General features: G+C 42.6%; 1 protein-coding gene across 2 annotated transcripts in view; it reads left to right on the top strand.

Moving 5' to 3' along the window:
• The window catches only part of LOC105452043, a 79,607-nt gene that overhangs the window by 25,289 nt on the left and 31,027 nt on the right, over positions 1-23,291 (top strand). The gene's annotated exons all lie outside the window — the stretch shown is intronic.

Genomic DNA, 23,291 nt, shown 5'->3' with positions numbered 1-23,291 from the left:
TAATCAAAGTTTTATCTATGTGAGAGACCTATATACATAAAAAAGAAATTCTATGATAAAAAACTCGACACTCGATAAGAACTGCGGTAAAAGGAATTAATTCCATTTGTTGAAGTTGAGCAAAAAGTCAATATGTCATTCGTGGAGTAACAAATTCAATCTCTCGCGTCAATCTTGCATTGACTTGCAAAGACAACTGCCATTTGAAAATGTAAAATTATTTCTCGCACTTTGTATAATACATGCGTATTATACTGCATTGATTATGACTTTTCAACGATTTCAGTTTCAGCATATCTCAAAGGTAGATTAGGTAAAAATATTATCGATTTATTCCGTTTTTTTAATAGTTTTTTCAAACTTTTATTCAATAATGTCAAATGCCGTCGCAACATATTTTACCCATTAAAACCTATTTTACATATTTAGAATACTTGCTATTCTAATTATAAAATATCATTAGCATACAGCGATAAAATTGATTCTTAAACAATTTGCTATTATTGTTAGGAAAATATTATCCGTCAAACAGTCCGCTCGCGCTATTGTTTGCGCTTTTCAACGACTTTAGCTTCAACATATCTCAAAGGTAGATTAGGCAAAAATATTATCAATTTATTCCGTTTTTTTTAATAGTTTTTTTAAACTTTTATTCAATAATGTCAAATGCCATCGCAACATCTTTTGCCCATTAAAACCTATTTTATATATTTAGAATACTTGCTATTCTAATTATAAAATATCATTAGCATACAGCGATAAAATTGATTCTCAAACAATTTGCTATTATTGTTAGGAAAGTATTATCCGTCAAACAGTCCGCTAGCGCTATTGTTCGCGATTATTACGTATTATACCGGAATGCGTTATAACCGCTGATCAGGAACTATTTGTCTACTTTCTCTGCAAAAATATATCTCGTTTATACGGTACGAAATTCGAGCCAAGGAGATTCCTTACGTCGATAGGATTCAAAGTGCCCGGCACACAGGCCGGCGCATCTCGAGCTCCGGCGTAAATCTCCTCGCAATTTCTCCGCGAATTTCTCCCGGTAATTTCTAAAAGGAGGCGCTCCTCCTCGCGGCTATTACGTGGCTCGTGACCTCGCGCGGAAAAGAGCCCGACGAGAGAATAATAAGCCGGGGGAGCCGCCGATGAATGAAACCGTAGGCGCCAGAAATGGAGAGAGGCCGCGGTGTACGGTGTCCCCGCACGAGGATTTTCTTTCCGCGACTAGAAATTAAATCGCGACGGATCCACGCGGAACGGAAACGCGCGTAGCGGTATGCCTTTACGTTCCCATTACGTATTCGCGTTTCCGGTGATCAGATAGCCCGCTAGAAAGCTGAAGTCGCTTCTTCGTCATGCCCGCGGTTCGAGGGAATTTATACGTGTAACACGATTGCCCGTGCTGTTTCGTTATTTAATTGAATATTCGATGAGCGTGTTCGCGTTCGTTTAAGATTGTATCATGCAACAACAATTAAATTTTCTTTAGAAAGAAACAAAATTGAAGGAAATTAATGCGTGTAAGTGAAAAGAAAAATTTTGCTAAAAATTTTTTAACATCTTAGTCCTTCAAATTTAGTAAAAAAATTTATAAAAGGAAAAGAAATAAAAATGTCTCATACACATTTTAGAATTAGATAAAATATGACGTAATCCAAGTAACTTTATTTGGCAATAAAATTTATTCACGCATATAATTTATTTACTAATAATTCTTCATTAATTGTAATTACGCTCTTTAAAATGCTTCTAGTTTTTTTTAATCGAAAAGAATATCAGACAAATATAAAAAGGTGATTTAAACATTTCTCTTATTACATCATTTTCGGAAGGTAAACTAATACGGGGGCTAATACAGTGTGCCCCCAAATTGCAGTTAACGCAATCGAGTGACCCTGACCTGAGAAGCGGCGTACGTGGCGAACTTTAACGAAGGTTCGTTCCCACGGACTGGCGAATGCGGCACGTATACGCCGCGGAGCTTCCCGAACTTCGAAGCGTCATAATTCGACAACGCCCACGGGCGGAACGCCGTAATTTTCGAGCTTAATGATCCGACTCGAGTGCACGAAATATGTATCCTGCGGTGCCACGTCGTCTTCGACGCTCCGATGATCGTCAAGCGAGTTTTTCTCGGTTCAGGATCATCGAGCGAGCGAGAGGGGAGGGGGAGGGGATGAGATACTCGTTGTCGCTTTTCGGCTCGCCCGAGGAAAAGGGGGTGGCTGCGCGGAGAATAGCGGCGGTTTAATCGCCGCTATCCAAACTTCGACTTCCACAGTCTTTTAAGAGCGAGGTACGCGTGAGTTACAGTACCGCACTGCGGTGCCGGTGCATCGCGGTGCGGTGCGACCGCGCGAGCGAAGGGCCGAGTGCGCATCCACGTTCGCACGCGCACCCTTTTAAGAATATTGTCGGCGCCTGAATATGCGCGATTCGACGACGATAACGATGTCGACTATTGCCTTTGTTGCCTTCTTTCCTTCGCCATCGTCGGTATTTCCCGCGAGCAAGATTCTCGACTTCTCGAGGGGGAACAACGCCTCAGCTCGAATAAACTAAAATCTCGCGCAATTCCAAGTAATAAAATATTTCACGGCGCGTATATTCGTTCGCCGGTACTTCCAAGGACTCGACGTTCGTTCTAACTTTCTATCTTGCCAGAAGAAATCTACATTATTTCTTCTTTTCCTAGGGAAACGATTTTTTTTCCTTTTACGTATCTAATTAAAAGCTCTTAGGATTTAATCCCGCGAAGAAAATCTTCCGACGAGGAAAGAAGGATATATCTCGCGGGTGCAGTTTTGGGTCGAGAGCTTCGGCTCAGGATCGAGTGGGTGGAAGGTTATCCTGGGAGACCGGCGAGACTGCGTTCGCGAGACTTCTCTGGAGGGTGATGGGAGGAGGGTTTCCGCTCCTCTTACTCCCGGAAGGGACCACGATTCGTTCAGTGACCATAAAGGGCACGTGATTGTCTGCTCTCGAAGACTCCCGACAAGGGAAAGCTCTCAGAAGAAACTCAACGTGGAAATTTCTTGTCTATTTGCAATTGTTTTATCAGAGCTATCGATGTTTTTATATTAATTGACGGATAATAATTTTATCCAATAAGCATGTAAAATTATTTTTGGAGAATAGTTGGAGAATTAACTCTTAATTTTAAAAATTTTTTTAATGCGTTGAATAATAAGAACACGTATCTATAAGGAATAATTTAGGAAATTAATTTTTGCATTAAATAATAAACATATACAAGAAATTATTTAGGAAATTCTTATTTAAAGTAATATTGTTTGAAAAATATTTCTGTGATTTTTTGTCGGAATGATTCTAAGGAGGAAAGCACAATCCGCAGTGTCTATTTGGAAACGATAAATATCTTGTGGATACTCAGACCAAACTCAGACTAATGGCGCAAAAATTTACCCTGTACTCTCGAAGTAGTATTTTGTATCGAATCCGGGAGTTCATTTCTTTAAAGTGTCTGGCTCCCGCCGCTTGTTCGTGAAAGGAAGGTGCGACGGCACCTGACCCTTCTCACATAGTTTCCGGTAAGGTTGCCGTCTCCCAGGAGTAATACACATCCCTTTTGCGATCCACGCGATTATCCAGCACGGAACAGCGCAATTTTTCTCCCCCGGACGGAAACCTTACTCGACGTTTTCCCGGAGCGCTAGATAAAAACAAATCTCTTTCGCGTCCGTTACCGGCGAGAGAGCGCCTTCGTTCCTTATCTTTAGACCGTTTCCACCGACGAGGCAGATCTCGTTGCACTATTACGAGAATGTGATACCGGCTGAACTTCCCAGACAATTGGCGCGAGAGCGTGGCTCCTGCAAAGGGAATAGAGAAGGGCATTTTCAGGGGTGGTGGATAATTCGTGGGAACATTTCGTAGGAAGGATGTGTGCGACAAGGGTTGACAGGGGCGAGGAACGAAATGCTGGGACATGCAGAGACGAATTTATCACAAACGTCGCGCGAAATATTAAGTTCCACCAGACTGTCTGATTATTTTAGCAAAATTAGTGGTTTTTTTTTTAGGAATTTAAGTAAATGTAGAGTTACGTGTTGCTATTTTTCTTCATATGAAGCACATTTATGTGTGATCTAATATTAATTAACGGTTTTGAGAATATAATTAAAAGTGTTATTCTCAAAATTAATATTTTTAGAGAATAACATTTTTTAAATTACATATTAATTCAATTATATTAAAAAATGTTATTGCCTATAAACGTTATTACGTCCGTTTTAATATTATTTTCTCGACATAAAGAAAAATGGCTTCGTCTCAATTCTCGACGGTTGGCTCTCAAATTCAACCAGCACCCCCGTCATGTAACTGTATTGAATACTGCGAGAAAAATGGTGGCGGCTTCGAGAGAGGATCAAAAAGAAGAAAACAAGAAGCCAACACGAAAGTCCTCTGAAATTCCTACAAGGCGAGGAGACACCGAAGTACGAGTGCGAGGCATGTCGGATCTCAAGACCTCATCCTTCGTCCCCTCGGACTTCCTCTGTCTCTCCGTCTTTTCTCTCGTTCCCTTCCTCTCCTCCTCGCTTCTTCATAGTGCTGAGCTGTCGCGATTTACCCGTACGAAAGCCACCCCTCGGCGGCTCCTCCTTAATGCCGGCAGTCGGACACGCGTGTCGTCGTCTGTGCCTGGTATTCGCACGCAGAGGCTCTTCAGCCCTCTCGCAAAACGTTTTTTCTTTCCCGCGCCTTGTGAAGAACGCGATGTAATTCCTGCTCGAAGAAAATTTCATTGTATACGTAATATAGTTCCGTGCATGAATTTTTTTTATCACAGCTTACAATAGATCGTTTTTTATTTTTCAAGAGACATGCCATAGCTTCGATGAGCTTTATAAGTTAAAAATTCAATCAATTTTACATCATTTGGTGTAAAAATTTCTAGAAGTTAAGTTTTACGAGGGTGAATGTACGCGCGATAGTAATATATGTTATCATGTAAATGTAAATAGAATTTTTAATTTTCAATGTGTTACGCGTATCTCCGGCCGAGTAACGTCAAATTAAAATTCCTAATTCGCGTAACGAGTTCCGAAGTTCGTCTTCCGTCCTCATCGGATCGAATTAAAAATTCGTCGCGCGAAGATATAAACTTCTCCCATTTTACACGTCTATTTCCGAGCACAGCCATTCACGGCCGGAACTTTCGGCCGGAAAATTGCGCTCGACGGCGAAATTTCGCGCTCGAAAACGACATAATACGTCGGCGAGAAGTTTTTGCACGCCATGAGAAACTTACGAGAACCGGCGACCCCGTGTTTCCTTTCCTCGTGCTCGCATTTTTCATATATATCCGAATTTCTTCGGTGGCTCCCTTCGGTCGCAGAGTCTCGCGTAGCGAGCCACGCTCACGTTTTCCGTCGTTTTATCCTCGTAGCAAAGTTTTATTTCTCATATCCGCGGCATTCTCTGTCTCGGTTTTCCGCGGTAAGAAAATATCTGCGGCGCAGCATCAGCAGTGCAATTGCGATCTTTTTTTTCCCCTCCTCTTCTCTCTCTCCTCTTTCACGTACATCGATGATGCTTTTTGTAGCATTTTTCCAGAGGCACGGAAAATGCTGTCTGCGACGTTCCTGTAATGAAACCGCGTATTCCGTTCTCGAGATACAATATCGATGAAATCATAAAAGGAGACGTAGAAAAAAACCGGCGCGTAAGAGAGTGAAAAAAAAACCCGCAAGAAGCTCGAGCGGGATAATAAAAGGAGTGAGGGTGTAGTGAATTGTAATAAAAGCGGCAGATGGCCTTTTTATTTATTACCAACAATATATTATAAATCGATTATCATGCATATATAGACGTAAGCCAAGCTGGCGTTATGGAAATGAATTTATTTAAATATTGTAATAACGAACGTGAAACAAATCGATACCTTAAATACATTTAATTACATACGATCCAATATCGGAATAAATTAGATGGATATTTTTACGCGATCAAGATATCCTTTTTTTTGCGTAAACGTCAAATATATGGAAACTGCCTCTTTTTTTTTTTTGACATGTCGAATGATCGATTGAGCTGCCTTGAATCCGTCGCCTTATATAGGAAAAGATCATTTCGTGGACTACTTATTATGCGGCTTAATGGCCCGACGAGAACGTGTCGCGCATCGAGAATCGGTTCTGTCGAACGTTACGGACTCATAATTTACGGGGACGCGAGTCTCTGACAGCGGTAGACCGTAATGAATCGTAATAAGTCCTCGGTCATTACGCAATTATGCCCCGATTATGCGATTCGCCGGTTCGTCCATTAACGCGATCGATATTATAATTAGCAATGGAATATCAATCTCTTGAGGGCAATGTATACGCAAAGATATAATGACTCAAAGACGAAGAGAAATATCTTACACAGATTTTCTAAAAATTAATTGTATCTAATCGGCAATTGCGGCATTTTTCGAATCGCTTAAAGTACATCCATAATACAAAGTCTATAAATTCACATTTTAAACAACATTAATTTGCATATTATTTATTTCTCATATTTGTCTCTATATATTTTGACTCTCTCTCGATTTATTATTGCATGCTAATTGTCAGATAAATAGCGAGTGCATAAATAATATATGAGAAAAACGTTTGTTTGTGTGAGAATTATTAGATTGGAAGATATCGATAGCTGCGCGACGCGGCAGTCCTTCGCGCAAAGCTACCGCATATCTCGTTTGACTAATCTGTAATTGAGAACGAATGCATCGGAAGATTACCAATTAACGCAATCGATAAACGCTGGCTCGGATAGATTGATACCGTTGGAGAGTGGGCGCGCGGGGTAATGCTAATGCCGTAAGGCTTTGTTATGATGTCTGGCGGTAAAGTGTACGCAACACACACACATACACACGCCGATCGGACGGGCGATTGTCATCGAGCATTGGATTTCATCGTAAAGCGCTTTCTCCTCATCTCGGTAACTCGTGCCCATCCCTGGCTGGCTGGCAGAGAGCGTCATTAGGTTCTCGTCGCAACGCGCGTGTTATGTTCCGCCTGCAACTGCCTGCGTTGCTCGAAAATGACCGGTGTACCGCCTCGGTCGCAATTTATTCCGCGTCACTCGGTTTTATTTGCGTTTACAGCACACGGGTTTTCAACCACCCCGACAAATGAGACTCTGAAAATGGCGTTTATTCGTCCCTTAAAACGCGGGTCCGCGCTTACAGCCTCCGAAAATAGTTACCTCCGCATCGCTCGAAAGCATTTAAATGCTGTTTCGTTGACGTCAAAAATCATCTGCCTTATTTTCCGAATGAGCTCGAAACAAGAGTGTTGTTTTCAGACCTCGTCGTGTGGCATAAATTAATCTACGTTTGTCGGGCGCGACGCGCATTCGTTCTGACAATTGCTCTTATTTAGCGTTCGCGAAAGAATTCCATCGCGCGGTCCACACAAGACTCGCCATTGTGTCCGGGGCCGCTTATCAATTTGTCGTGCGGGGCCCCGGCCAGTATTTGCAGTAACAATCGGACCGTCAACGAGAGAGTGTCGGGTGAGCGAAAAGCGGATTGTCCCATTGTTTTTGCGTCGACAATGCCGGGGTGCAGCGGGGTGGCTGATTTAAATTAGTCCCCGAAAGAGAGAGGGTGACGCTACAAATTTCAGCAGCCGGGGAGTGGAAGGAAGGGGGGGACGCCTCTTGCCATTTCCCCTGACGTATCCTGATTAATGTTTCATTTAAATTCACGAGCGTGCTACCGGTGCCGCCGTTGTGTTGCTGTTGCTGTTGCTGCCGGGAAAACCGAGAAGCATCGAAACAAAACGAGCCCGTGGCGCGTCGCCCCTTCGAAGTCGATCCCGCGCGTTACCCCCTTAAACGCTCTCGCCGCGCCCGCACGTCGCCCCTAATTCTTATTAATGGCTCTTAACGCGCCCCGGAGATAATAAGCGAGACGATAATCGGTATGCGGCTGCAGAGCGTAACACCGACTGCGTGCTCGCTTGATCGCGAAAAGTCGCCGAAGTAATTTACCGCGTCTATACCGTCCGGGCGGCGGGCTCTTCATTCTCAACCGCGAACAATAAGTCTCGTGCGAGAGAATATTTATGTAAGTTTTCTCGTGAGGTAGACAAATCATCGAAACCGATAAATCAAAGTGCACGCGTTTCCTGAAACGTTTGTGATTGACTTTAGGCGCGGTTCAACGATCGAGCCCTTCCACGAGAGATACCGCGAATTCCGAATCTCTCAATCTGGAATTCTGTCGGTCGAATGAGAGTCCATTCGCGCTTTGATAAACCATTCTGCCGGTCGGAATCGCGCCACGCACGTGATAGCTATAGATGGAATCAAAGGAATTGGTTTATTCGATTCCCCGAACGACCGTCGCTCGATCATTCTCGCTGGCCAATAGCCAATCTTCAGCTGCGACTCTGCCTATATTTTGCACCGTAAGATTCCTCGAAAGACGCCTTCTCGCGCGTCTCGCTCTTCCCCTGAATGTTTGTATTAATGATTGAAAGTATCGTCTGGATATTTCCGGTCGTAAGACAAGAATTATTCGTCTGGATATTTTCGATCATAAAACAAGAATTATTATTCAACATGTTTTTTTTAAGGTTTTAATTGCTATACGTCACTCTTGTTCTAAATATTCATTAATAATTGGAAATATCTTCTAAATAATAGATATATAAAAATGAATATCTTATTATTTGATATATTTTTGTAAATTTTTTCTTCCGAATTATAAAAAAAAATTGACGTAATTTATTAATTTTATATTAATTAGGAATAACACATTTTGTATTCTTAGAGAAAATTCCTAATTATATTCTCGATAGTACCAAAAGGCAGACATATTTGTAATTATTGTCGTTTATTTTTACGTGATGCAATTGAAAGAAATGTGTCGGCAACGGGAGAATTTTATTTCTCGAACACAGTTCGTTGCTCGTATTTTGCCAGGAGCAAGAAGTGGAATTCGCTTCCCAGTTCCCGTCTCCGGCTCCGGATGGTCGATAGGAATCCTAATGACATTGTCGCGATCAGTTCACGCGGAACAATCCAGCAATCGCATGTTCCACGCTCCATTCCGTCGGTGTAATGAACTCCGAAAGTCACGAACGATGCTCCCTAAATCATTTACTTCGTTCCTCGCTCTCGGATAGGCCGGGGGAACTATGCATCGTCAAACTCGAACTGGTGGTGAACGCGAGAGAAAAGTCACCGTCCCCGCGCTTCGAAACTTGGGATTTCGTTCAACTTTTCTCATCGCGACAAATTCAATTCCGCGAAATTTACTATCCCGTGATATTTTTCATCAACGCGATATTTCAGGAGGTGACTTTGCAGAAAATTGACCGCAAAAATTTTCGACACATGTACCGTTCCGAGGAGATGAAATTTTCTCGGATTTATTATTTTAAACAGTTCTCCCGAATTAAAAGAAAACTGTATTGTCAATGATGAAAGTATTAATTTAAATTAACTTTAAATATTAAAATATTTTAATAGTACCTCACATCTTTGCTGTAGAAGGGCCTCAAAGCGGAGAAGTTATGTCATAATATATATGGAGGTCTCGTATAAAAGTTAATTTAATCTTTTTTTCTGAAAAATAGAAAAACGTGATCGTTATGTTAAGGGACTGGGAAGGAGGAATTCCTCCTTCGATCCGATTCCGTTCGAGAGCGCATTTTTCAGCCGATTATATCAGATTCGCGGGGGGACCCTCTTGACGTGGTATTTCAAATTTCCTCGCGGCCGGATGCCTTCACGACGACGGCTTGGGGTGCACTCTACCAGGGAAATCCTTATCGACGAGCCCCTTTATCGGCGTACCCTCTTTTCGGAACTCCCCTACGTGATGCGTTATTACCGAAACCGACGTCGCTCGAACGCGGACAAATATCTTACTTCGTCTCCCGTGGGCGTCAGATGTTAAATGGCGTGCCGTCCCCATTCTCGTATATAGCGGCGGACAATATAAAGCGAAGAAGTCACTCCGCAATATCGAGGCAGCTTGGGCTTCGAATATAAATGCCGTCTTAAATGGCAACGGTATAGACGGGCGCGATAAACACGGTAATAGATTCTCGATCGACGCTCGTCGGATCAAGATGGATGATTTCTCGCTTTACCCGTGTTTATTCCGCGTTGCCACGAGAAAGATTGATTCAATCGGTGGGAAAGTAGGTCGCTTGAATTGACTTCATCGCAGTCTTGGAAGGCCTCCGTAGAATATATTCAAGATTTCTTTATACAAAGACGAATGAAAGGAAATTACATATAGAGTTCTATTTGACGAAGAATTCTGGAAATCTGAATCGCGTGGAATCGAGAATTTGGCGAAAAAATTGTGAGACAGATTTTCAGTCCAAATATTCGTGTCAAGTTGCAGGAAATCCTTGATGTTTCATAAAAAGTGCTCGAGAATTCTTTCCCTCTTTTTGTCTAATTTATATTTATATTTATATTTAAATTTATATTTATATTTAAATTTCTTTTTGTTCTTTTTTTCTGAAAAAAATTATATTACTTTAATTTATAAGATCCGAAAAATATTCGAACAAGTAACGTTTTAGTATACAGCTGGACAATCCAATTCGACGACCTTCCCGCAAAGGTCCTTCGTCCAAGCAATCTTTATTCAATGACGAGGTATAGTGGTTCAAAGAAGCGAAAGAGGTTGTCGTTACAAAGAGCCGAACGTCGAGTATTTGTTTGGACGAAGAACTGTCGGGGTGGACGTCTCCTCGATTTATCCGGACGGTGGCCGGCGGGGGAGGAGATCGATTGCGTATGATGCACGATCAGGAGTGTGCAGCCGGGAAGTCCCGCGAACCGGCCATCGCGCGGAGGCGTTCGACCGGATTTAAACGGACGAAAATAAGCCGCGTTCCCTCTCGCAGCGGCCCGGTCCGCTGTCCGTAACACGGGCGCGTGTTTGACGAACACGTGTAGTATCGATCACGCCATTCGCATGCCATTCGTATACGCAACGCAACGCGCATTCACGCGTACATCGTCGAATTAAATCGACAACCTGTGGACGAGGACGCGCGTACACCATCGATTCCCGCTGTCAGACGGATCGTCGCGTTTGGTTTTCAACCGAAATCACAACATTAGATGTATAGTTAAGTACTCGGTGAATCTATTTATTTATAAGGTACAAATAAATGTACAAAGTGCATTTTATATAAATCTAATTTTAGATTATTCCTGAAAGGAGCTTAATTGTTTTAAAACCGACTTTAATTAAAGACTTAAGCTTTGAAGATAACAAAAGTTTATCTTTCACAGAGTCGATTCTAGGATTACAAAAAAATCTCGATTTAAAATTCAGATTTTAAGATATCTGTAATACTAAAAGGAGATCGAGATACTTATTTATTCCTTTAATCTCTCTAGTCTGTACCGCGTGTAAAACTCGTACCTATTAAAAAACTGTACGACAATTGAGACTAAGTAATAAATCAATAAATCGACGACACCTATTGAATCGATGGCGAATGTCTGACAATGTACTCTCGAGCGATTCGAGCTGCGTGTTAATATCTTTGCCCGCGTCGAGCTGATGAATTAAGCATGTATAACGCATACATTAAGCCGACTGCTAACGAGCTCGAGGCCACTCCGACGAGCTCGACGACGAAGATTATTCGCTTTACCCAAGTCTGCCCTCGAGTGGTGCTTCGTCTCTATGGCGAAAGAGAGAGAAAGAGAGAGAGAGAGAGAGAGAGAGAGAGAGAGAGAGAGAGAGAGAGAGAGAGCCGCGATCCTTTTCAAATTCATCCGCGTCGGGAGGAGCAGGAGGTCAATGAAGATTACTGTGTGTCTCCTTAAGATCCTCGATCACCAGGACCTCTGACGAAATTATTCGTGGGTCCTCACGACAATGAGCCTCCGCCTCCTCTCCTCGCCGGGGACCCCTCTTGTCGTTCGTCTCGTGCGCTACAAAGAAACTCGGTAATAAGGGTCGACGGCGGGTGGGTGCCCCTTTTCCGCGATAATTCTTCTGCCATTGTGCGCTATGAAAATTGCGAGATTTTCCCAGGTAGACCGTTTTTCGATTCCCAGGGTGATATTGATTTTCCGAGATTGCAGACGTTCGAGTAAAATGATTGAGTAATGGTGCACGCATATAACAATTGTAAAAACACACAAGCGTGATATTTTAAATAAGAACACAACAGATAATTTTAATCGTTTAAAATAATAGAGATGTGTTCCGTGAATTTATCGAAGATCTATATGTCTCTTCTCTCGTATTAAAATCGGGCTCGGTGGAAAGTTAAATTGCGTCCGGCTTTTTCAAGCGTTTTCTTTATCCTTTAATAAATCATAGAAAATATCTGTATTATCTCTGTCTCATCTGCGCTACGGTTGAATCGCTGCACCTACGTGCACGCAATTCATTGCCTGCTATCTCGTTCGGGATATCTCGCGAGAAACGGAGCAGGAATAATAATATTCCTGGAACGATTTATTCGATGGGATCCTCTCTTCTTACATCCCATCGATTCCGGGGGACCGCCGCCGCGCCGCTCCAAGTAAACGGCGAGTGCTCGTTCGCAGATACGAAAGGGTTTGCCGCTGAAACACTCGCGTTTAATCCCATTACAACGCTCCTCTAAATAGTCGAGTTAGTACGAATTATGTAGCCCGGCTTCGCGTTGATTACTGCAATCTACTCGCGGCAGGTCCATACAGAAAGCAGGAACAGGCGGCGGCGGCTTTCGGTAGGGGATGCGAGTCCGACGAAGTTATCTACTCCCCCCCCCCCGCGCGCGAGGGGAGGAAGTAGCAAAGTGAGATTCATTTATCCCCGAGTGTGTGATGCAGCGGTATGAAATATTTCTTACAAGCTCGGCCGCACGGAACTCTCCGCGTACTTTTTCGCGCGTATTTTCCGACCCCAGTCGTTTTTTACGCTTAATCGTCAGAGCTCTTTCCAGGGTGCACTTCGTGTGTACATACACGTTTGCGCGAGAGACAAATACGTGATTAAATCTCGCTGCCACCAGCGCCGTGTGCATGTGCATTATCTTTGTGTACAAAGATACGTCGCTTCTCAAAAACTCGCGTCGTAACGAACGGAATGCTTTTAAGTGCTCGCAAAGGAGAGAGAGAAATCCCCTCGGGGGGAACGTCTTGAACCGCCCCCGGGGGATCCCCTCGCTCGTTGCGGGAGTAAATCTACTCCCGGGGTAACTTCGTGCCCGCGCTAACGCCGAGGCGTCGCTCGCGCGCGCGCGAGTTGACGAAGTTTGTTAAGCAACACAAAGAGAAATTCTTAATCTCATTTTCCTGTCGCTTCCTTCCTCGCGACGCCCGACAGATTCGTTCGCAGTCGGATTACAATCCGCTTCCGCGGAGGCTCCTTTTCGGCGTCGAGTCCTATAATCCTTCTCACGTGTATTCCGTACACGTGTGAAAATTACAGACACTTAGAGGCTTCTTCTTCTATCTTGTCGTCCGTATAGATCAATATCTTCGAACTGCGAAAGAAGCAAAGAAGTTCCGTGGGTTTCGGAAGTGAAAGTAAACGAGATATCTAGACAGAAGATTTCCCGTCCGATATTCGTTCTTTCGAAGTTGGAATGTAACGTCGTTTGTTTTACTTTCAATTGATATATTGGCATATCAATCAACTTTAATAATTTTCCTTAGAATATTGTTACAAAGATGTAAGCAGGAACGTAGAGAGAAAAGGAGAAAGAGAGAAAAAAAGGATACAAAATGTATTTTTAAAAATTGATTTCCGTGGAATATAAATTTGATCGGTGCTGACCATTGGAGGATGTTCGAGGCGTTTTTCAGTTATCTCATCTCGCAAACAACCTTTATTCCTTACGCATCGAAACGTAATCCCGTGACGCGTCAAAAGGGGATACACGCTAATATTGACAGAAGTAATGCCAAAGCTAACACCCCAAAATACGGTAACGCGATCCCCGTAGTCATGCACGCGGATCGAACGTAATTATGTTCGCGATCCCAAGTGTTGTTTGTCGAACAACTTTTAGACGACACGATTTTTTCCGTAAGAAATATAATAAATCAGTGTGACATTTAAAAATTCATGGAAAATAAATTTAAACATAAGAATTTTCTAGAAACGCAGTATAAATTGAGTGTTATTTTGCAATTGAAATAATACAACAATTTAAATTGATAAAATAAAATTGAATTTGACTATTCTCTATTGTAGAAATAACGGAATTTACGGTAAACACGAAAACCGCTGCACCGCATGTTGCTGCCTAGCTTTGGCAATTAAAGCAGAGTCGTTGCGATCTCATTAATTGGAATCATAGCCGCATGCTGTTATAGTTGTGAAATTGCATAATTCTGGCCGTCTGCCAGATCCGAACCGCGCGTGTGTCTTTACCGGGATCACGTTACACGTGACATTGCGCAAAACGCGCGCACATGTTTCGTGTAATTTGATTTCAATTTTCCAACAGCGTCAGATTAATTCATTTCCAAAGGTACAAACTCGTATGGGAAATATATATCGTTTTGCAATCGATATGCAGAGAGAGGACAAACAAACGGATTAAGAGATCAACTTTAATTTGAGAGCGAAATTGATTCTGGCTTTAACTTCGTATTGATTATCGAATCGAATCCCGCAGCGAATTGCGACGAGTGCATGTAAAAGAAGATGTATGCATTTGCAAATATTATATCTGGGAAACGGACTATCTCTGAAATTTATGCATCCGTGGAGAAGCTCCCGGGGACGCGTATAACTCGTGCACACGCCGCGTTACGATGCGTCAAGGTGTTAAACGTTCCTTCGCGAGGCGTGCAGCTTACCGAAACGTCGCGTCGCGACGGTGTAATCTCGAGACGTTTGTCTTATCGCTCTTACGTTACACGAGAAGCGAGCCGCGTTGAAAACGTGCACGAGCGACGAAGTGTGCAAATCTCGCGCCAGCACGTCTGCATGCTGCGACTCGCCCGCGGAGCGAGGAGGGGAGGGGAGGACCCGAATTAAATTCTCCGTATTCAGCGTGTCTCGCGAAAAGTCTTCTCTTCCCCCCCCCCCGAGATTCGCGAGATTATAAGGTCGCGTCCGGCGAGAGTCCGCGCGATGCGTAAAATGTGTGCGAAAATCTTGGCAGTTTATTTCCTGTTTTCTTTTCTCTTTTAATCCCCGCCACTGGCTGCGATCTCTTTCTCTCTCTCTCTTTCTTTCTTTCTCGGGTAAGAGAATATTTTCTGCATCCGCCCCTGCGCTCAACCCGTGCCTGGCCCCTGCGCTCATTCTCGCGTGCAACGTTGCAGCAATTTTTATCGGGCATTCTGCATCGCCGTGCTTATCGTCTGCCACGTCCAACACCTCGTTAGAGGTTTATTAATTACTTCCGCGCTCCCACTTGTCGTCGCCTTGTAATATCGTCTCGTAATTAGCTCTTCCGTGTTGCAGCGGAGTAACGCGGAATTAGAAAGGTGTTAATTTAATCACGTTAAAATCGACTTACCCGATTACTTTATCGTTCTCAATCCAATTATGAGACAGCGATAGATAGCTCGAAACCGGACTCCCGTCTCTTTTTTTTCTTCTTCCGGCGATACAGTCGGAGAGAACTAACGCGATTGCCGTATAGTTCAAGTTCTGTCTCGCGTCGTGGCTTCTAATTCGGGCACGAAAGGGAAAAAGAGAGCTGCGAAAAATAGGAAGGCCCGAAAAGACGATGACGAGAAACAAGGCACTATATAAGCTACGAACTGGCGTTCTAAAAAAGTCTACGACGCCGTCCCATTGGCAATTCTCCTCCGTCGTCTACTCGTAAACCGACGCGGCGCGGCGCGGCGCACGTGCACATGTGCCCTTGCATCCGATGAACCCGATGCATCCGACTCTCTGTCGCACGTGCCTCGCTCCTTGGATAGTCGCATTGGTTATGACAGTAGCGCTTCACCGTCAATGAATCTTTAATGAACCTCTCCTGAGAATCGCATAAATTCGCTCGGTGTTCATTGTACGCGTTACATATATGTATGTAGTACAACGTACATCGGAGAGAGCTTGTCGAAACCAGCGGGATATTGACCTTTGCGGATCGATACTTCGCGAAACGGTTGCCTTTTAACAAACGCCTCGACCGTTACTTGTTAATTGAGACGAAGCGCCTGTTTTTCCCCGATTCCGGTATCTCTCGATGTAAAATCGCGGCCGAGCTTGGGCGATGTGCGAAAAGGCAATCGAAAGCCCGAAAGTTGCGGGACCGATAAAAATGCAGAGCGACGCAGCTGCGCTGCACGCGCCGCGATCGCCGCGAATTAACAATTTTAATCGCGACTCGTCCGCTTTGATTCGACGGCGGCATGCACGTGTGTTCCCTTTTTTTCCCCAGTCCGCTTTTTTTTCCCGCGCGTCGATAATTATAAATCCGGATGAACGCGAAGCAATTCAGCGAGCCATTTGTTACGCTGGCTGGTAGTTTACCCGCGCGTCCGCGGACTTTTTTCCATTTTCCCTTTGTATCAACGTCGATAAATAATTTGCCTGAAAATCCGCTGGCGAATTTCTGTAATACTGCATTCCGCGAGCCTGATAACGCGTCGGTCGTCATCGATATTACATCACGATTCGAGAAATTCCAAAGCCGCGGAGAATGTTCGGTATAATGAAATGGACCTGGGTTTAATATTTACCCGACGAGAAATTAAATATTCCGCGCGCGATATTTTTACATAATCTGCATTATTTTTCTGGTTCTACAATTAGTATTTTGGACACAGCTCGATATATTTTCAAATTCCGAAAAAATAAAATTTTTTTCGAAGCTGAAACAAATTAAAAGGTAGAAAATAAAAACAGAAAATGGTAAATTGATGGGAATATGGCAATAATAAAAAATATAATTTATATTACGTATAGTATAATACCATACATAATATAACATAGAAGTTCTATTATGCGATAATAGATCAGAGTGCAGATTTATTTCGAAGGATTACAAAGCAAAATCTTATCAGATTGAAATTAACACATATAAATTTTAAAAAATCACATTCTAGTAATTATTTCATTTTAAGTTAGATTTCAACGTTTATTATAACATCGAAAATTTTGTCGTGATGATATCACCGGCCGATTCATGAACATTGTATTACGTGAAAATCGCATCTGCTACAGGAAGCAACCCTCTTTATCCTCTCCGGATCGTTAGCTACTCTCCAAGCACTCATTAATCAGCCCCAATGCCTTGTCGCGGCATCGATCTTCCGTGGACGTACGTTCTTGCTACAGTTCAGTTTAAGTTTGATGTCGACTTACTTTTTGTCTGTGGAAAATTTATTCGAACGTACGTCGCATCGTAAACTCATTTTGACTTAATACAAATTGATCGCAGTTAAATGCATAAGAATGTAAAGAAATAATTTAATACTTTTATTTAAAGTTGTTAAAGTTTATTTAATTTTATTTAAATTTATCAGTGGCGTAAAAAAAATATCGAACATTAAAAAGATCGAATATGTATTTTTTAATTTAACGTTTATTTATTCGTGTTAGAAACCTTTTGTTGAAAATTTATCTTCCACCTTCTCGAATGATAATCTATAATTTTATTATATTTTTAGAGACTTTTGGTTACATATTTCTCCACATACTTAAGAAATGCCATAGAAAAAGATTTGTCTTGCCACTTTCTATATAGATATAGATATAAGAACCCGCAAGCTTCCGACGAATATCCCGAATTTACCGAATAAATATTTCCCCCCTTGGCAGTTTCCGAACGATCGCAAAATCCGTCGTCTAATTTTCACGTACTCGTCGTCTAGCAGACGTCTAAGGCCCTTTCGCCGCCGGTTACTGGATTACAGCACCCTTCGATCGGGGGATACCCGTCTCTTTCAAATCAGCCACCCCTAAAAGTGATCGTCGAGGAAGAGCGGTCGACTCGACTCTTGAATAAGAATTCGCGTCGTTTAGGAATTCGCGTTACGAGACGCGCAACCCTTTCTATTTGCCGGGAAATAAATCGCGTTTCACGCGAGTGTACATTCGGCGTCATCCGCGGGACGGCCTTAAGGGAGTGCACCCTCCCGGAAAGATAAACGCCACCCTCCTCTCCCGCTTGCACCGGACCACCCGGTCGTTCGATAAACTCAGCGGACGCTTTTGCTTGACGGCATTCGCGATGCGTCGCACACAAATACTGGGAAAGAAAGAAAGAGGGCAATTGACAGATGAAATCTGTGCGTTAAGAGGAAATCGAACGACTGGACGACCGGGGAATGAGAAAGTGGGAGTAGAGAAAAAATCATTTATTTTATGGCCCCGAAGGAATAACGTTCCCCTTAACCGCTCCAACGTCAATCTTACACGAAATGTCAGATATTCGGAGGAAAAGCCGCCAGTTGCGATATATCATATTCTAATTTAAAATAAAAACTAGATTTATAATGACTGTATAATGATTGTAGTAGGGATAATGATAAGACACTACAGGACTTATTAATATATATATATATATGTATATATCGATATTTTTTTTAGTTTAGTTGCGAAAAAAAGGTTTTAATATCCTTCACTTTGACAGATTTCAAGTTTCTCGTATCGCACTGTACAGATGTTATCGCCGTTTTCTATCTCGCGGAGACTCTTACGTCCTTCCGTTTTGTCATAATGCACGAGTCTACGCGACGGACACTTCCGCGATGAGTGGCTCGCAAACCAGTGATAAAAGTAAAAAGGACAGGCGCAGATCTCTCTCTCGCGCAAAAGGCGGGGAGGAGTGCCCGACGAGTGTATATACGACGACAGGACGATCGGTGTGCGACCGGGGATCGTCTCTCCATCAAATCGTCCCACGGCCGATTCTCGGGCCGATGCGACGATTGTTGCGTCTCCTTGCATCGATCTGGACACCCTGTAGATCCGGGGGTTGGCTGGGGGCGAGAGCTCCGAGGGTTGCCATGACAACCACCATTGCCCCGCCACTGACAGAGGTGCTCAATCGAACCCTTTTGGCTACTTGGCCGCATATGTTTCCAACCCTCTTGCGTCCTCCCCCCCGTCACCTCCCCGGCACCCCTTGATCGCGAGTCCGCCGAACGCAGCGGGGGTGTCCTGTGACTTCGGAAAACTCATCGAAGTCCTCGAATTCTCTCTATTGTCCGCTGTGAGTGACGCAAAGTTTCGACAGTCCATTGAAGTTGAAATCCATTCGTCGATGTTAACCCTAATGGTGCAATAAAGTCGCATCTCACAATAGCCAAATAAAATTTCCGTAGAATTATTCATTACACAGAATTGTAGAGGAATTGTAGAAGACAAAGTCATTAACTAGTTAACTAAGAATTAATATCTAAGTATTAGTGTAATTATTGAGTTACTTGCGCTAATATCTTAAATATAGTAATTATCGAGTTTATTATTTACTATAATTATGTACACAGGATTTCCATGTATCTCATCTTGTCTTATAAAATGAGAAAAATATTTAAATTTTTGTTTCTAATGTCAACGTGTTTTAAATGTTTATGTTCTCAGCAAGGAGACACACACACACACACACACACACACATCCCTTTCATGAAATATATATATATATATATATATATATATATTTATATATATCTTTTATGTTTAATAACAAAAATATTTCGCTGACAACCTCCGTTCTGACGATTCTTTCAACCTTTGATTCTCCCGCACGAATTGATTGATCGCCGTGTATCGAGGTATGTTCGCTTGTTCGCCGAAAGCACCGAAATAGAAACAGAGAGAGAGAGGAATGAGAGGGAGTGAGAGAGACAATTTGGCCACTAAAGGCTTTACCGCGCGTAACCACCACTCGGTATGGAAATTCGAATTTTACCTCATCGTCGGGGCGCGCTACCGGCCAGGCCGACGGCCTCTAATGAAATTACAGCCCCCGTTATACAGTCGAGAGAACTTTTTTTTTCACAACGAAAAAAATACAAGCCTAAGGGAAGTTTCCGACGCGATCGTGACGAGCGTCGTTTCGGCCAGTCGTATACGACACGGCGCGGCGCTGATTTCATTCCGACTCGAAGGAACTTCGTGGATTCTATCGTGGCGGAAAGTGGGCGAGTGGGTGGATTATATTTATCGACTGCCAGCGAACACCTGGCGCGGATGGTTACGACTGGTTAAATTGGCCATAAGCGTGATATCGGCGAGATGTAAATTCCGTTACGGTCTGCCCCGAGATCGATTCGCCTTCCCTTTGTACCGCATTACACAGTATTGCGTACAATATGCGTACAGTATTGCGTACGTGGCTGTAATTCATAGAGTATTATTATATCACTGGTAAATGTATACGTGGTGTGTAATAATGCGCACGAGATTAAAAAAAAAACACGCTAGACACCTACATTTAAAGATAAGAATTTTACTGAAATAAGAAATTATATAATAAGAAAAGATGAAGAGATACATTTAAGAGTTATCTTGCAGGATACATTACGAGATATATTATGAACATTTATGTTATTTAGTCTAGTGGGTTAACAAGTGGTTCAGTGCGCGAGCACGTTGATTCATAATCGGCGGTCTTGGGTTCGATTCCCACATATGTCAAGATTTTATTAGCAAGTTTATTAAAAATGTAACTATATAACATTCATTTCTATATACATATCTTCATCTGCTGATGAACAATTATATCGATTTTATTATATTGATATTATTATAGAAAGGAATGTTATGTAGTTACATTTTACTAAATCAAAAAGTAAAAAAAATTTTTAAGACTTATAATTTTTCCGCAGAAATAAGTGGTTTACTTATTTCTGTCGAGAATCTTATAGGTCTGTTAAAAATGTTTATATTTTTTTATTTTATCTTGGGACCATTATTGTACACCACGTTACTTTATTTTTAATTTCTAATAAATTTTCTATATAATTATATTGACAAGTATTGTCACACAATTATTTTAAAAATCTCGGCGTGCATTTCGACTCTTCATGGTTCTTTAAATCTCATGTTGCCAAATGTCAGTCTGCATTTCTGTATTTCGATGAATGTTGTAATTGTTGATTATTTTCTTTGTTTTACTGTCAATATTGTAATATTGTAGGCATTGTAACAACGTAATTCTTGCTGACACCTAGCCTTTTGCTTGCGCAAAAATTTCCTTCTTTTGTTCTGTATCTTCTGTTAATTACATGGCATTTGGTGCAATAGCAATAAAATTATTATTACATTATTATAATGCAAGGAAAGATTGCAACGATTGGATTTGTTTCGTGTGATTAATGGTGATCCATTTCGATCTTGCAATATCAATTGCAGCTCGATTATTTCCTTTATTTCGATTTCGAATGATATCGCCATCAAACCGCACTCGAGACGGAAATTAACGACGAGATACAGCGAGGATTATCTTGAATTTATTCTCGGACCATTACACGTTGGCTGGATAATCCAAGATTCAACAGAACTCGAATCCGCACTCACGCGAATTAATGCCCCTTACGAGCAATTCGTCACGCTCAATACGGCGCCGTTAATATCAATAGTATCTTCGCCGAAAGCTGCAAAGATATATCTGCAATCATTGAATATAATAACTTGAAGCTTTTAGCAATATGTAATATTTAAAAAACAGAAAAATAATAAGCGTAAATAAAGGTAACCGGCGATTTAACTTGATAAAATATTACACGTGCGAGAAAATAATGGAATTTAATTATTTTTATTTTACGCACTATAGTTTTCCAGATACCTTTGTTTAATCACAACACAGATTTATTCTAAAAAAGTATTCTGAAATGCTTTGTCAACATTCGGAATATTTTTCCATTTATGCATAATGCCCAATGAAATTTCAAATGTGAGAGCATTTATATCTCGTGGCTAGGCGAGAGAAAGATAAAAAAAGCGTAATTGAAAGTGGCGGATGGCGAATTAAAATTCCTTCGTGAAAGCACGAATGCCACGGACGGGGGCAATGTCTGCGATGTCATTCTTTTCGCGACTGGCACTGGAAAAAAAACCAATCCAAACGAGTAGAGTCTCGTCTGCATTATTGTGGCCGCGGAGTTGTAGCGAGGCGTGAATGAATGGATGATACAGTTTCGATATACGAGGGTCCTGGCTCCCATATCCTGGATAGGCTTGAATGAAATTACTGAAAGCGACGCGTTGGAAAGGGGTGGCACCTCGGAGTTGCACGCCGGCCCCGGCTATTGTCTTCGGATGTTTTATATTTTGTCGTTCATTTTCGTTTCTCCCCCCTCCGTCCGTTCGTGCAAAAGGAAGCGCAAGGATCGCCACGGATTATAATGCCTATTACGCCGTCCCGCAGCTCGGCGTCGTCCTGCCGGCTACATCGTTCGTGTCGAAAAAATTAAAGCGCTCATTAACGTCGTTTACAGCCAGGCGTGCGTTTCGCGTCCGCGTCTCTCTATGATTAAAAGTATGTATTCTCTGCGAGGCGTTCGAAGCTTCCTGTCTTTGACTACCTTCTGGACGTAAACCGGGATTGTTCGTGAATTTAAAAAAAACTAACGATAAATCTTATCCCGTGATTTATTTCTTAGGGAAGGAATCACGCGCGGTGATGACAGAGAGAGAGATCGAAGGGGCAGATAGAAATTTTGTGATGAGATTCTATCTCAATTTTTATCAGCTCGTATACTTGTTAGATTAACATGCGCTCTTCTTTGCACTGACATCTCACGCATTTATTACCATTCAATTATCGCGAGCGATGTTCCCATTTCCACGGGGGCGAGTAAATTATTATACTTTCACAAGAGTGCGGAGAAGCCACGAGAGAGCCAAAAGGAACCGGGACGCCGCGCCGCGACGTTCGCAAAATCCATCTGGCTGGAATAATCCATCAGCCGATGCGACCGACCAGAGGGTTCTTAGCATTTCCAGAAACCGATCGACTCTCTCTTTCTCCGTTTCTCTTCTCTCCCGGTACATCACTCTGTCTCCAAAAAGTCGCAATCACTTTCCCGTCGGCCGCGGCTCTTCTCCTCCTCTTTCTCTCTCTGTGTAATTCTTTTCCTCTCCCTCCTCCTCTTCCGCCAGACAATTTTTCTTTTTTTCGTCGGCGTGCAGGTAGCTCTCCCGTCGGCTCTGCGTCGATCCGCATGAAATTGCACCGCAAACGATTGGCTCTTTGCCCACGACGGTGGATTGATTCGGCCCAAGAGACCGGTGGACCAAGGGGGACGGGGAGGGTGGGGAGAAACGTAGGAGGAAAAGCGATAAAAAAAGTGTAGCATGACTGATCGAGCAAGGAGGATTAAGAGAACGCAGGGGGACGCCAAGAGGAGGGGGGGGGGGG

Source organism: Wasmannia auropunctata, unplaced genomic scaffold (genome assembly GCF_000956235.1).
Source record: "Wasmannia auropunctata unplaced genomic scaffold, wasmannia.A_1.0 LD336038.1, whole genome shotgun sequence".
NCBI classification, from domain to species: domain Eukaryota; kingdom Metazoa; phylum Arthropoda; class Insecta; order Hymenoptera; family Formicidae; genus Wasmannia; species Wasmannia auropunctata.
The sequence above is the reverse complement of the archived record's forward strand: the minus strand, read 5'-3'. Positions and strand labels throughout refer to the sequence as shown.